Source organism: Hyla sarda, chromosome 4 (genome assembly GCF_029499605.1).
Source record: "Hyla sarda isolate aHylSar1 chromosome 4, aHylSar1.hap1, whole genome shotgun sequence".
NCBI lineage: Eukaryota > Metazoa > Chordata > Amphibia > Anura > Hylidae > Hyla > Hyla sarda.
This window is the reverse complement of record NC_079192.1, coordinates 383,144,226-383,159,490: the sequence shown is the minus strand read 5'-3', so window position 1 is coordinate 383,159,490 and position 15,265 is coordinate 383,144,226. Positions and strand designations below refer to the sequence as shown.

Sequence of the window (15,265 nt, the reverse complement as noted above, 5' to 3'; positions counted from 1 at the left end):
TGCTGTTGGTGTCTGTAGTTTGACGGCTCAAGTACTGTCGTTATGGTATCTGCTTTAAGAAAATCATTGCTGTGATGTGATTAGAGCCTTATACTATTAGATAAAATGCCTATTTATTTTTAACTGCGCCCCCATTATGAAGGTGCCTTCACCATCCTATCCACACAACATGCAGTAGAACTCCTGTAAAGCCTTACACTAATTTGACCATTGGAATGATTCATTTCTACTGTTCAAAACTGAGCAGTAGACATTTCCTAGACTAGAAAGTTTCATCATAAACTTTACAAACTCATCATTAATGTCACTATGATGTCCTTAGTACAACTTAAAGGTGTTGTCTGGGACTTTTTAAACAAACTAGGATTGCATTACCTTTTGCGGGTGCTGCATGTCCTATATACACTTTTTTATTTCCAGCACTTATTGAGTTCTCAGGCTGGTACAAATGATAGCTCTGCCTGTCTTTTCTTTATTTCCTGTGATGTCACGTTCTCTCTGACTTCCTCTTCCTACCTGTGAAGTTACAGGGTTAGTCATCAGTTCTGTGAGGGCAGACATCCCTTCCATGGTTTAGCTGGAATTCCACATAGATTTAACCCTGCTAACACTGGGGCCCGATGGAAACTGCAACAGTAAGGGCAGCATGATGTGGAGATCTTGTGGGTGGTATGGTGGCTCAGTGGTTGGTACTGTTGCCTTGCAGTGCCAGAGTTTTCCACTAAGGCCAAAATCTGAAAGTAGTTTCTGTGTTTGCATGGGTTTCCTCCCACACTGTGAAAAATACTGATAGGTCAATTTGGAGTTTAGATTATGAGCCACATTGGGGACAGCGGCCAACTTGATTGATGACAATCCTTGTACAGCACTGTGGAATACGTTTGCGCTATAAAAATAAAATAATTATTGACTTGAGAGCAGAACAGAAGTCCTTTGTGTACCAGTGAGTGCTCCTTCTAATGCAGAGCTTTAACCTCATGCTCTCATCACCCTTTCCTTTTAGGACATAACTAGAACATTATGATCAAAGCTGAGTATTTGCTGCTTCAACATTTCACATGGAAGTGACTTTTGATTTACGGTACATCAAGAAGAACTTAATGGACTAAGATTTTAATAGTCCAAAAACCTGGAAAGTGGAAAATAATGTTCTTTTTACTGTACATGGGGAGGGTGAAGTGGCGGTGAGGAAACTAGGTTGAATCCTTAAGTTATAAATGTTTTAAAGCTCAATTGTACAACTAACTCCCAAATTTACGATTTTGAGTAATGCAGTCAGATGTAAGCGAAGCTTATGTGTTAACATAATGACACGACTTTGCCCCTGTAAAGACTGCATACCGTTCAGCAAGTTCTGACACCATTTTAAAGACAATCTATCATCATGACATTGTTATTGTATCGTGTAACCTAAAATGGATGGTAAGGTCATATGGCTCAATGGCAACACAACATAAAACTGATTGTTTCTTCACCGTAATCATTTGGGATCACTAAGATTATTTATGCAGAATAGAAAACGTGTCTTTCAACAAGTAAACTCTTTGAGTTATTGTATTTTACATGAATATACATTTAATTGATCTTGTAGTGAATGCTTATAGCCACTGCACTAGACAGAGTGGGATTCAGATTGCTACATATTGGAAAGTACATACATCATATTGGGGGGGGGGGGGGGGGCATTTATCCTTGTCTTTAGAACAGTTTTTTGTGTGTATATTAGTCGCACATATGGCGCATTGCTACGCCTCCGCTATTTTTTGCGACTTTTTGGTTTACATTTTTAACCCCTTAAGGACTCAGCCCATTTTGGCCTTAAGGACCAGACAATTTAATTTTTAAGTTTTCATTTTTTCCTCCTCGCCTTCTAAAAATCATAACTCTTTTATATTTTCATCCACAGACTAGTATGAGGGCTTGTTTTTTGTGCGACCAGTTGTCCTTTGTAATGACATAACTCATTATATCATAAAATGTAAGGCGCAACCAAAAAACACTATTTTTGTGGGGAAATTAAAAAGAAAAACGCAATTTTGCTAATTTTGGAAGGTTTCGTTTTCACACCGTACAATTTATGGTAAAAATGACGTGTGTTCTTCATTCTGAGGGTCAATACGATTAAAATGATACCCATTATTACATACTTTTATATTATTGTTGTGCTTAAAAAAAATCACAAACTTTTTAACAAAATTAGTACGTTTATAATCCCTTTATTTTGATGACCTCTAACTTTTTTATTTTTCCGTATAAGCGGCGGTATGGGGGCTCATTTTTTGCGCCATGATCTTTTTTTTATACCACATTTGCATATAAAAAACTTTTAATACATTTTTTATAATTTTTTTTTAAATAAAATGTATTTTTTTCCGTTCACGCCGTTCACCGTACGGGATCATTAACATTTTATTTTAATAGTTCGGACATTTACGCACGCGGCGATACCAAATATGTCTCTAAAAAATTTTTTTACGCTTTTTGGGGGTAAAATAGGAAAAAATGGACGTTTTACTTTTTTAATTGGGGGAGGGGATTTTTCACATTTTTTTTACTTTTAAATTTTTTTAAATTTTTTTTACACTTGAATAGTCCCCATAGGGGACTATTCATAGCAATACCATGATTGCTAATACTGATCTGTTCTATGTATAGGACATAGAACAGATCAGTGTTATCGGCAATCTTCTGCTCTGGTCTGCTCGATCTCAGACCAGAGCAGCGTTCTGACCGTGCGGCGTTCTGAATGATCCGATCCCCGCAGCAGCGCTGCGGGCGATCCGATCATTCATTCAAATCGCGCACTGCCGCAGATGCCGGGATCTGTATTGATCCCGGCACCTGAGGGGTTAATGGCGGACGCCCGCAAGATCGCGGGCGTCGGCCATTGCCAGCGGGTCCCTGGCTGCGATCAGCAGCCGGGATCAGCCGCGCATGACACGGGCATCGCTCCGATGCCCGCGGTTATGCACAGGACGTAAATGTACGTCCTGGTGCGTTAAGTACCACCGCACAAGGACGTACATTTACGTCCTGCGTCCTTAAGGGGTTAAGGACCACAGACGTATGAGTACGTCCCTGCGCCCTGGGTCTTAAGGACCAGGGACGTACTCATATGTCCCAGCGAATTTCGCATCCCGCCGCGCGCCGGGCAGGTTGCGAAACCGGACGCCTGCTGAAATCATTCAGCAGGCGTCCCAGGCAAACGCTGAGGGGGGTCCCAGGACCCCCACATGTCGACGATCGCCGCAAATCGCAAGTGAATTCACACTTGTGATTCCGGGTCATTATGGGTCTATGGTGACCCGGAATATAAGGGGGATCGCGGGTGTATAAGACACCCACAATCCCCCTGAAGAGATAGGAGTGAGGTGGCAGGGGTGCCAGCCCTCCTGTCCCTGCTATTGGTGGTCTAGACGCGACCACCAATAGCAGATCGGGGGCGGGGTTAACCGATCTGCGGAGGCTGCGGGCGACGATCGGCGTCGCAGATTGGCGGGCGGCGATGTCGTGCAGCAAGCTCCCTGGATCCGACGGAAGCCGGTAAGTTGCCTAGCAACATCTGGAGGGCTGTAGTCCGAGACCACTATATGGTCTCTATACTGTAGCACTCCAGATGTTGCAAAACTACAACTCCCAGCATGCCCAGACAGCTGTTTAGGCATGCTGGGAGTTGTAGTTTTGCAACAGCTGGAGGGCTACAGTTTGAGACCACTATATGGTAGTCTCTGAACTATATCCCTCCAGATCTTGCAAAACTACAACTCCTAGCATGCCCACACAACTGTTTGCTGTCTGGGCATGCTGAGATCTCTAGTTTTGCAGCATCTAGAGGGCCACAGTTTGCAGTGGTCTCTATACTGTAGCTCTCCAGATGTTGCAAAACTGCAAATACCAGCATGCTGGGAGTTGTAGTTGCGATCCCTCCAGCTGTTGAATAACTACATCTCCCAGCATGCCCTTCGGTGATCAGTACATGCTGGGAGTTGTAGTTTTGCAACAGCTGGGGGCACACTGGTTGGAAAATATTGAGTTAGATAACAGAACCTAACTGAAGGTTTTCCAACCAGTGTGCCTCCAGCTGTTGCAAAAGTACAACTCCCAGCATGCATGGTCTGTCAGTACATGCTGGGAGTTGTAGTTTTGAAACAGCTGGAGGTTTGCCCCCCCCCCCTTGTGTACGTACAGGGTACATTCACACGGGCAGGCTTACAGTAAGTTTTCTGCTTCAAGTATGAGCTGCGGCGAATTTTTCGCAGCAGCGCAAACTCCTAGCAGGGAACTCACTGTAAACCTCCGCCAGTGCAAATGTACCCTAAAAACACTACACTACACTTACACATAATAAAGGGTAAAACACAACATATACACCCCTTACACTGTCCCCCCCAATAAAAATTAAAAACGTATTGTACGGCAGTGTTTCCAAAACGGAGCCTCCAGCTGTTGCAAAACAACAACTCCCAGCATTTCTGGACAGCCACTGACTGTCCAGGCATGCTGGGAGTTTAGCAACAGCTGGAGGCACCCTGTTTGGGAATCACTGGCGTAGAATACCCCTATGTCCACCCCTATGCAATCCCTAATTTAGTCCTCAAATGCGCATGGTGCTCTCTCGCTTCGGAGCCCTGACGTATTTCAAGGAAACAGTTTAGGGCCACATATGGGGTATCTCCGTACTAGGGAGAAATTACACTACAAATTTTGGGGGGCTTTTTCTCCTTTTACCCCTTATGAAAAGGAAAAGTTGGGGTCTACACCAGCCTGTTCGTGTAAAAAAAAAAATGTTTACACCAACATGCTGGTGTTGCCCTTTACTTTTTATTTTCACAGGAGGTAAAAGGAAAAAAAGACCCCCAAAATTTGTAACGCAATTTCTCCTGAATACAGAAATACCCCATATGTGGGCGTAAAATGCTCTGCGGGCGCACAACAAGGCTCAGGAGTGAGAGCGCACCATGTACATTTGAAGCCTAAATTGGTGATTTACAAAGGGGTGGCTAATTTTACAGCGGTTCTGACATAAATGCAAAAAAAATATATCGACATGTGACCCCATTTTGGAAACTACACCCCTCACGGAATGTAACAAGGGGTATAGTGAGCATTAACACCCCACAGGTGTTTGACAAATTTTCGTTAAAGTTGGATGGGAAAATGAAAAAAATAAATAATTTATTTCACTAAAATGCTGGTGTTACCCTAAATTTTTCATTTTCACAAGGGAAAATAGGAAAAAATCCCCACAAAATTTGTAACCCCATTTCTTCTGAGTAAGAAAATACCCCAAATGTGGATGTAAAGTGCTCGGCGGGTGAACTACAATGCTCAGAACAGAAGGAGCACCATTGGGATTTTGAAGAGAAAATGTGTCCGGAATTGAAGGCCATGTGTGTTTACAAAGCCCCCATAGTGCCAGAACAATGGACCCCCCAACATGTGACCCCATTTTGGAAACTACACCCCTCACGTAATGTAATAAGGGGTGCAGTGAGCATTTACGCCCCAGAGGTGTCTGACAGATTTTTGGAACAGTGGTCCGTGAAAATGAAAAATTTAATTTTTCATTTGCTCAGCCCACTGTTCCAAAGATCTGTCAAATGCCAGTGGGGTGTAAATACTCACTGCACCCCTTATTAAATTCTGTGAGGGGTATAGTTTCCAAAATGGGGTCACATGTGGGGGTCCACTGTTCTGGCACCACAGGGGGCTTTGTAAACGCACATGGCCCCTGACTACCATTCCAAACAAATTCACTCTTCAAAAGCTCAATGGCGCTCCTCCTCTTCTGAACATTGTAGTTCGACCGCAGAGCACTTGACATCCACACATGGGGTATTTCCATACTCAGAAGAAATGGGGTTACAAATTTTGGGGGGTATTTTCTGCTATTAACCCTTGCAAAAATGTGAAATTTGGGGGGAAACACACATTTTAGTGAAAAAAAATGTTTGTTTTTTTACATATGCAAAAGTTGTGAAACCCCTGTGGGATATTAAGGCTCACTTTATTCCTTGTTACGTTCCTCAAGGGGTCTAGTTTCCAAAATGGTATGCTATGTGTTTTTTTTTTTTTGCTGTTCTGGCACCATAGGGGCTTCCTAAATGCGACATGCCCCCCGACCAAAATTTGCTCTCAAAAAGCCAAATATGACTCCTTTTCTTCTGAGCATTGTAGTTCGCTAGTAGTGCACTTCAGGTCAACATATGGGGTACCTCCATACTCAGAAGAGATGGGGTTACAAATTTTGGGGGGTATTTTCTGCTATTAACCCTTGCAAAAATGTAAAATTTGGGGGGGGGAACACATTTTAGTGAAAATTATAATTTTTTTTTTTACAAAAAAGTCGTGAAACACCTGTGGGGTATTAAGGCTCACTTAATTCCTTGTTACGTTCCTCAAGGGGTCTAGTTTCCAAAATGGTATGCCATGTGGTGGGTTTTTGCTGTTCTGGCACCATAGGGGCTTCCTAAATGCAACATGCCCCCCAAAAACCATTTCAGAAAAACGTACTCTCCAAAATCCCCTTGTCGCTCCTTCGCTCCTGAGCCCTCTACTGCGCCCGATGAACACTTTACATAGACATATGAGGTATGTGCTTACTCGAGAGAAATTGGGCTACAAATATAAGTATACATTTTCTCCTTTTACCCCTTGTAAAAATTCTAAAATTGGGTCTACAAGAACATGCAAGTGTAAAAAATGAAGATTGTGAATTTTCTCCTTCACTTTGCTGCTATTCCTGTGAAACACCTAAAGGGTTAAAACGCTGACTGAATATCATTTTGAATACTTTGGGGGTGCAGTTTTTATAATGGGGTCTTTTATGGGATATTTCTTATATGAAGACCCTTCAAATCCACTTCAAACCTGAACTGGTCCCTGAAAAATAGTGAGTTTGAAAATTTTGTGAAAAATTGCAAAATTGCTCTTGAACTTTGAAGCCCTCTGATGTCTTCCAAAAGTAAAAAGTTGTCAATTTTATGATGCAAACATAAAGTGGACATAATGTATATGTGAATAAAAAAAATGTATTTGGAATATTCATTTTCCTTACAAGCAGAGAGCTTCAAAGTTAGAAAAATGCTAAATTTTCAATTATTTCATCAAATTTGGGGATTTTTCCCCAAGAAAGGATGCAAGTTACCACAAAAATTTTCCACCAGGTTAAAGTAGAATATGTCATGAAAAAACTCTCGGAATCAGAATGATAACTAAAAGCATTCCAGAGTTATTAATGTGTAAAGTGACAGTGGTCAGATGTTCAAAAAACGCTCTGGTCCTAAGGTTTAAAATGGCCTGGTCCTTAAAGGGTTAAAAAGTGTGTACAAACCAGCTGTTAAGGTAAATCCTATACAGTGGTAATGAATTTATTAACTGCAACTTTTTAATAAAAGTCGCAAATATTTGCGCAAGAACTACCAAAAAGCCGCAAAAATACACCAGTCCAGGCTTAACTTAGCTTTCTAGTGTATGTGAAGAGCCTTTTTGTGTATGTGAAGAAAATATGTACCTGTACAACATGTATCAAATGCCCTGTGACCATTTAATACATTTGGTGCACCTACAAAAAAGGTGTACAAAAATGCTTAACCTACATCTACAACTCCCAGCATGAAGGTTGCCCTAACATCCATATGCCCTGGCATCCTGCACCAAATGTAAAAAATTATATGGTGGCCACTAAGTTTTAACAGTGATTAATGTAGCATACTAAATTAAATCTTTCTGAAGGTTTATGCTGCCCGAACCACAAGTAGCATGAAATAGAGACGGACTCCTTTGGTATAACCATGTATGTTTTATGTCAGTGTTTTCCGACCAGTGGGTCTCCAGCCGGTGCAAAACTTCAACTCCTATAATTTAAGGCAGCAGGAAGCGTTTCTCAGATTAGACAGCAGTTAGCCTGTTCTTATGGAAACTACTGTAACTGAGAAAGGCTTCTTGATGTCTTATAAGCTAACAAGCAGTAATATGAGCTTACCCTTTTCACATCACTGGTCTGGTCCTTAGCAGACAGGAGAGGACAGGGGAGCAGGGATGAAAGTGTGACAAAATATTACAGCTACAAGCCAGACAGTTCAGCTGATAATGGAAGATCTGTGCAGTCTGGCTAATAACATTATATTAGTTTGTTGCTTTATTATACTTTGTGACATTCAATACAGGTTGTTTCTTTCACCAGACATCCCCTTAATTATACATTGAGGCAATGAAGTACTGTAAAGCACATACTCTTGACAATCCAACAATACGTTGTATCCCATGGGATGGTTGTGTGAACATCTGGTAAGTGATACGCTCATATCTGTTTGGTGCTTTAGTTTTAATAATTTTTTTTTTTTACTCTTTTTACTTATTAGGCCCGGTATTTTTTCATATATCTAGAGAGTCATTTGTGTTTGAAATGCCATCCAGATGCATAGTATTAAAGAGATTTTAGTTCTGTAGGACTAATAAGCCAAAAATAAATTGCAGATATTGTGACTTCCCCACCCCCTCTTTTTTCCTTCTCCTGACTACAATGTCTGAATTTTATATAATCTCTCCTAGTTTAGTTCCAGGACAGTGTTTATCTAGCTCTGAGAAATGAGGCCTGAAATACGGTGTCTCTTCAAAAAGCACATATGTAGGGTTTTATATACACTTTACTAGTAAGAGGAATAGCTCAATATGCTAGACCATCTAATATCCCATACAATACAGTGTGGCTGCCCAGCCCATCTGGGATCCTGTTTCTGGGTTTAAGACCCTTTTATGTCTAATTAATAAATAAATAAAATACTTATGGAGGACCTGTAGTCATCATACATGTGGAGCCATGTTTATGTCCCCCGGTATGAACAGATCACATTGTGCATTGTGGGTCCTGACTCCATTCATTCTCTATGGATCTTCCAAAACATTGCCAAATGCAAACAGCATACAGAGGCCTGATAGAGAATGAATGGAGCACTGGCTGCACATACAGTGATCCTCGTTTATTTTGGGGGAATTTCATCTCTGTTCTCCTGGCTTGTGGGTGTCCCACCACTAGGGCTAGTTATCCCCTATCCTATGAGGTTGCCAGCAGCTCTCTCTGTGCAGTCTACCTTGTGCCCATGCTTGTTTCCAGCGCACATGCAGACAAAGCTTCTGGTAGACAGATAGCTTGGGATGTGAGTCACTCTGCTGTGATGTGGTGCTGCCCCTGTCTCCAGGACAACTTCGACTGCTTTACAAAGTCCTTTTTACCTATTTTTCGGCCACCAAACAGGATCATAAAGGTATATAAGGACAGGGGAAATTAAGGAGGATGTCTTTATAAAAGAGAGTTGGTACCATGCTATCTAAGGGGACATTAAAAAAAATGTCTTCATGGGAAAGTTGCTACTGTGCAGTTTAGGTGACAGATGCTCTTTAAAGGGGTACTCCGGTGGAAAACTTTTTTTTTTTTTTTAAATCAACTGATGCCAGAAAGTTAAACAGATTTGTAAATTACTTCTATAAAAAAAAAATGTTAATCCTTCCAGTACTTATTAGCTGCTGAATACTACAGAGGAAATTCTTTTCTTTTTGAAACACAGAGCTCTCTGCTGACATCATGACCACAGTGCTCTCTGCTGACATCTCTGTCCATTTTAGGAACTGTCCAGAGCAGCATATGTTTTCTATGGGGATTTTCTCCTACTCTGGACAGTTCTAAAAATGGACAAAGGTGTCAGCAAAGAGCACTGTGGACATGATGTCAGCAGAGAGCTCTGTGTTCCAAAAAGAAAAGAATATCCTCTGTAGTATTCAGCAGCTAATAAGTACTGGAAGGATAAAAGATTTTTTAATAAAAGTAATTCACAAATCTGTTCAACTTTCTAGCACCAGTTGATAAAAAAAAAAATTACGTTTTTCACCGGAGTACCCCTTTAAGTGGTGACAGGTACAACTATGGACTACAAATTCTGCAAGTTCCTGCCAATGTTCAATATTAAATAGTGAAATCAACCAAATCCAATTTTTCCTTAATAGCTTAAAATAGTTTTTTGGGGGATTTTTTTTTAGCAAAATAAGGGATGAGACCCTCCTTACTGCCCACTGTAAATGGCCTGATGACAATCCCAGGTCTCAGCAGTCCTGTGCACTTCCTCTTGCACGTGACTGTTGAGGACAGTGATTGGTCCTTTGGCACTGACCGGTCACCAATGCACTTTTGCTGGCAGACCAGAATGTTGATTGTGCTGGACTGGCAGTGAGCAGAGGGGTGAATATGGGTTTTCCCTTTATCCACCTATCCTGTGCCCTGTGATCAACTTTGCTAAAAGCTGAAAACACCTCTTTAAAAATGTAAACTGTACAATGATCAACACATTTTATTCTTCTATCAACAGCTTCACTCCGTAACAATTATTAGGAGCTAGGTAAGTAGCTGATTTAGTAGACGAACACCTATTTACATGGAAAAATAAAAAACATAGCAAAGAATGTAACATGATACGTGCCCAGGTAATAGATCGAAATGTAATGCTTCCACCATCAATTTCCCCAGTGACCATTACCATTCTGTGTAATTATTATCTCATTTAACTTGATCCATTATCTGTACAGCTGTACATTATCATTCCCATTGGACCCATAAGTACTTTGTATAAATGGGCTTTACCAGAACTGAATAAAGATATGAGGGTCATCTATGCCAGCGTATTAGGTGGGAGTCAAAGGCGTCAATGAAGGGTACAGCACATAATGATGTATGGAGATGTCTTGGGCCTACCAGATAAAATGATTTTGAGGGTTTATCCTCCATCTATACAAAACATGTAGCTGTCCACTTTTGATTTCATTGTCATCTTTCTTCTTGCCATTGTACACCAGGCCATATGATCAATAAAACTTCAGGCCAGGATCACACTGCAATTCGTTCCTCCTAGGCATGAATACTTTGACAATATCTCAAAATCAGCTGCTGATATATCTATGCTCAGAGGGGCATGTGCTGCATTAAATTCAGTAACCCAAACATAGTCATCTATTGACTACATTTGGGTCATTTTGACTTAGAGTGAAAAACGCTGTCTGCTCAATTGAATAGGGGCCCCTGCCAAACTGAGAATAAAGACATATGTGCCTGATTGGAAGATGTTGTTGACGTATCTCGGAAGCACAAATCGCAATGTGAACCTTGCCTAAAAGGTTACTTGTGAATCAGTCAATAAAAAATTGAGCCCGATGGCAAGTCATTGGCCTAAAATAGAGTTGTCTTCTACAGGACCTTAAAGGGGTAGTCCAGTGGTGAAAAACTTATCCCCTATCCTAAGGATAGGGGATAAGTTTGAGATCGCGGGGAGTCCGACCGCTGGGGCCCCCTGCGATCTCTCTGTACGGGGCCCCGGCTCTCCGCCGAGATAGCGGGTGTCGACCCCCGGACGAAGCGGCGGCCGACACGCCCCCTCAATACATCTCTATGGCAGAGCCCCCTTCCCGCGGGCTGTCGGGGCTCCGTACAGGAGATCGCAGGGGGCCCCAGCGGTCGGACCCCCCGCGATCTGCAACTTATCCCCTATCCTTAGGATAGGGGATAAGTTGCTCACCACTGAATCACCACTGGACTACTCCTTTAAAGCGTACCCGTCAGATCCAACAAAAATTTTTTTTTTTTAAATCTATCACTCAGTACCTAATGTACATGTCCATGTACATCTAATTTTTATGTGTCTAGCACCTTTATTTTATTTTTATTACACTTTTAATTTAGCTCGCTAGTCTGAATGCCTCTCAAAGGGAGGGGGCGTGGCCTCACTGTGCAGGTCTCCGCCCCCTCCCTCAGTATGCTGTCTGCTCACATCTCCCCTAGCATTAGCAAAACTACAACTCCCAGCTTGTCCTCACTGACAGTAGCGGGACACAAACTGACAGTGAGAGGATTTTTCCTCCAGCTGTGAGCCCTGCACTCACAGCTGTCAATCAAGGAAGTGTGTCCATGACATAGGTGATGATGCATGGACACAGCAGGACCAGTATGTGTCCAAGCAGGCGGGGGGGGGGGGGGGGGGAACTGTTTGACTGGCTTTTTCAGTGTGTAATACTGGTTTTGCATGCTTTACAACATATCAAAAGTTTTGACAGTGCCAATTTAAGGGCTAATTACCTAGTGATGGATCCATTGGGACCATTTGCAACCAATCTGAGCCTGATACCATGCATGTGTTACATTAAGATGGTTTATAATAACACTGCAAGGTTTAGAGAAGGTCATTATTCAGAATGAACAAGGACTTAAAGAATGATAATGGGGTGTTGGACTTGTCAGGTGCAGGCATAATCTAAAGACTCCTTGATGTTAAAAGATGATAATACGCTATTGGAATGGTAATATATTGGAGAGAATGTGTAATGAAGAGCTGATGCTGGATGGATAGTATGATAATAGGGTGTCTTTATTACCTCTGGGGGGTTATGACGAGAATGTGAACCTGCATGTGTATACAGTATATAGGAGATGTTGTCTTGTGTGTGCTATAAATTAAGATGTGTTATGACAAAGGTGGACGGGATGTCGAAAATACATTATATACATTATAACACATAACATGGCACCAACCAGGGAGGACGCAAAGTTGAGATGATTTTAACAGCAATGAGCTTAGTTATTTTTTTTATACTAGGGGAAGGTGGGGGGCTGGTGCGGCAGGTGTCTTGGGTGCTGGAAATTGTAGTGAACTAAATGTTTGCTTCAAGAGAATCCCATGTCTAACTCAGTGTCCATATCTCACAATTAGGATCTATGTATGTAAAAAAAAAAAGTGATCAGTGCTCCAAAGCATAACCAAATCAATTGTATCAGTGTTTGTTAAAGGGCTGGTGACTATCAATCTCAGTCCTCCTATTACTATGTACATATGGGGATCTTTATCACTCTCAGTCCTCCTATCACTATGTGCATGTGGGGATCTTAATGACTCTCAGTCCTCTTATCACTATGTACATTTGGGGATCTTTATCATTCTCAGTCCTCTTATCACTATGTACATGTGGGGATCTTTATCACTCTCAGTCCTCTTATCACTATGTACATTTGGGGATATTTATCATTCTCAGTCCTCCTATCACTATGTACATGTGGGGATCTTAATTACTCTCGATCCTCCTATCACTATGTACATGGGGTATCATAATCGCTCTCAGTCCTCCTATCACTATGTACATGTGGAGATCTTTATCACTCAGTCCTCCTATCACTATGTACATGTGGGGATCTATATCACTCTGTCCTCCTATCACTATGTACATGTGGGAATATTTATTGCTCTCAGTCCTCCTATCACTATTTACATTTGGGGATCTTTATTGCTCTCAGTCCTCCTATCACTATTTACATTTGGGGATTTTTATTGCTCTCAGTCCTCCTATTACTATGTACATGCGGGGGTCATAATCACTCTCAGTCCTCCTATCACTATCTACATGCGAGATCTTTATCACTCTCAGTCCTCCTATCACTATGTACATGCAGGATCTTTATCACTCTCAGTCCTCCTATCACTATGTACATGCGGGATCTTTATCACTCTTATTCCTCCTATTACTATGTACATGCGGGGGTCATAATCACTCTCAGTCCTCCTATCACTATCTACATGCGGGATCTTTATCACTCTCAGTCCTCCTATCACTATCTACATGCGGGATCTTTATCACTCTCAGTCCTCCTATCACTATGTACATGCGGGATCTTTATCACTCTTATTCCTCCTATTACTATGTACATGCGGGGGTCATAATCACTCTCAGTCCTCCTATCACTATCTACATGCGGGATCTTTATCACTCTTATTCCTCCTATAACTATGTACATGCGTGATCTTTATCACTCTCAGTCCTCCTATCACTATGTACATGCGGGATCTTTATCACTCTCAGTCCTCCTATCACTATGTACATGCGTGATCTTTATCACTCTCAGTCCTCCTATCACTATGTACATGCGGGATCTTTATCACTCTCAGTCCTCCTATCATTATGTACACGTGGGGATCTTTCTGTTCATTATACTGATTATTTATCCTGTACGCTGCTGGCAAGACAAGCCGCAGTGTTTATCCGATTCACTATATGAACACAGTCAATGTAAAAGTAACTTGATTACCAGATAAATGTGCAATTTCATTTCTTGCAGCATCTCTATGCTACCGAATGTTTCCAACTTCCCATTGCAGCCAATCTGCTCATGTAAAACATTTTGGACCCTTTTTTTTTATTTTTTAGAATGTATAGTTGAAGAATTGTCCAGGTGCAGATGTAGCAGAGCTGAATTTGTCTAAATATCTGAGGTTTTATTATTAATGTTTTGTGACATATGTTACATTTATGTGCAGTTATATGTGTAATTGCAAAAAACACAGCAATACCATAATGAACAGTGGCACATGACAAGCTTGACTTTGCTTAATCTAACAAACTTGGCTTTGCTACATCTTTAATGCAGCAGTAGACATTAATTAGAAATAGTATGTATTGTAATAATGTATTGTATTTAGATGGCTTCCTATATTAGTCCTTATAACTTCTATTGTGATGTAATATGTTTATTCAAAGAAATAGGGCTCTAGTTCTAATATTTTGTCTAAGAATCTAAGATATATATATATATTCAGCATTAGATGGCAGACAAATTAATGCATCCAAAAATGAGAATCTAAATAAATTAGTCTCACATATGGAATATGGAGATCATATAGATAATCTATTCTCATGGATGGAATGATAAAATAAACTCATAGATGGACTGATCAGATACTCTATTCTCATTGACGGAATGATCAGATAATCTCAGATGGATTGATCAGATACTCTATTCTCATAGATGGAATGATCAGATAAACTCTTAGATGGAATGGTAAAACAATCTCATAGATGGAATGATCATATTATCTATTCTCATAGATTGAATTATCAGATTATTTGTTCTCATAGATGGAATGATGAGATCATATATTCTAATAAATTAAATGATCACGGAATTTATCCTCAATATATTCTCATAGATTGCCTTATCATATTGTCTAGTTTAATAGATGAATTGTCATTGATTACTAAATAGAATAACTTCTCAGAAGGAACTCTCATGCTAAAATATTTCAGATCCCTCAGTGAGACAGTAGAGATCAGGTAGATAAACCGACGCTGTAATAGTCACAAAGTGTACATAGAAAGCCAATAAATTCATAGACAGGTTTTTCAAAAGTCGGAAGTCAAATTACATTGGACTTCAACTTACTTCATAGCCATTGCTATA

The 15,265-nt window shown here is 40.8% G+C and overlaps 1 protein-coding gene across 10 annotated transcripts in view; it reads right to left on the bottom strand.

The window, feature by feature from the left end:
• Positions 1-15,265, bottom strand: part of FLT4 (fms related receptor tyrosine kinase 4) — a 350,628-nt gene that overhangs the window by 209,111 nt on the left and 126,252 nt on the right. Inside the window, exon 3 of one of the 10 annotated variants that reach the window (XM_056516984.1) lies at positions 376-516. The exons of the other annotated variants lie outside the window; for them this stretch is intronic. The gene's annotated coding sequence lies outside the window, so the exon portion shown is untranslated. The remainder of the gene's footprint in view (positions 1-375; positions 517-15,265) is intronic. 10 annotated transcript variants of the gene reach the window in all.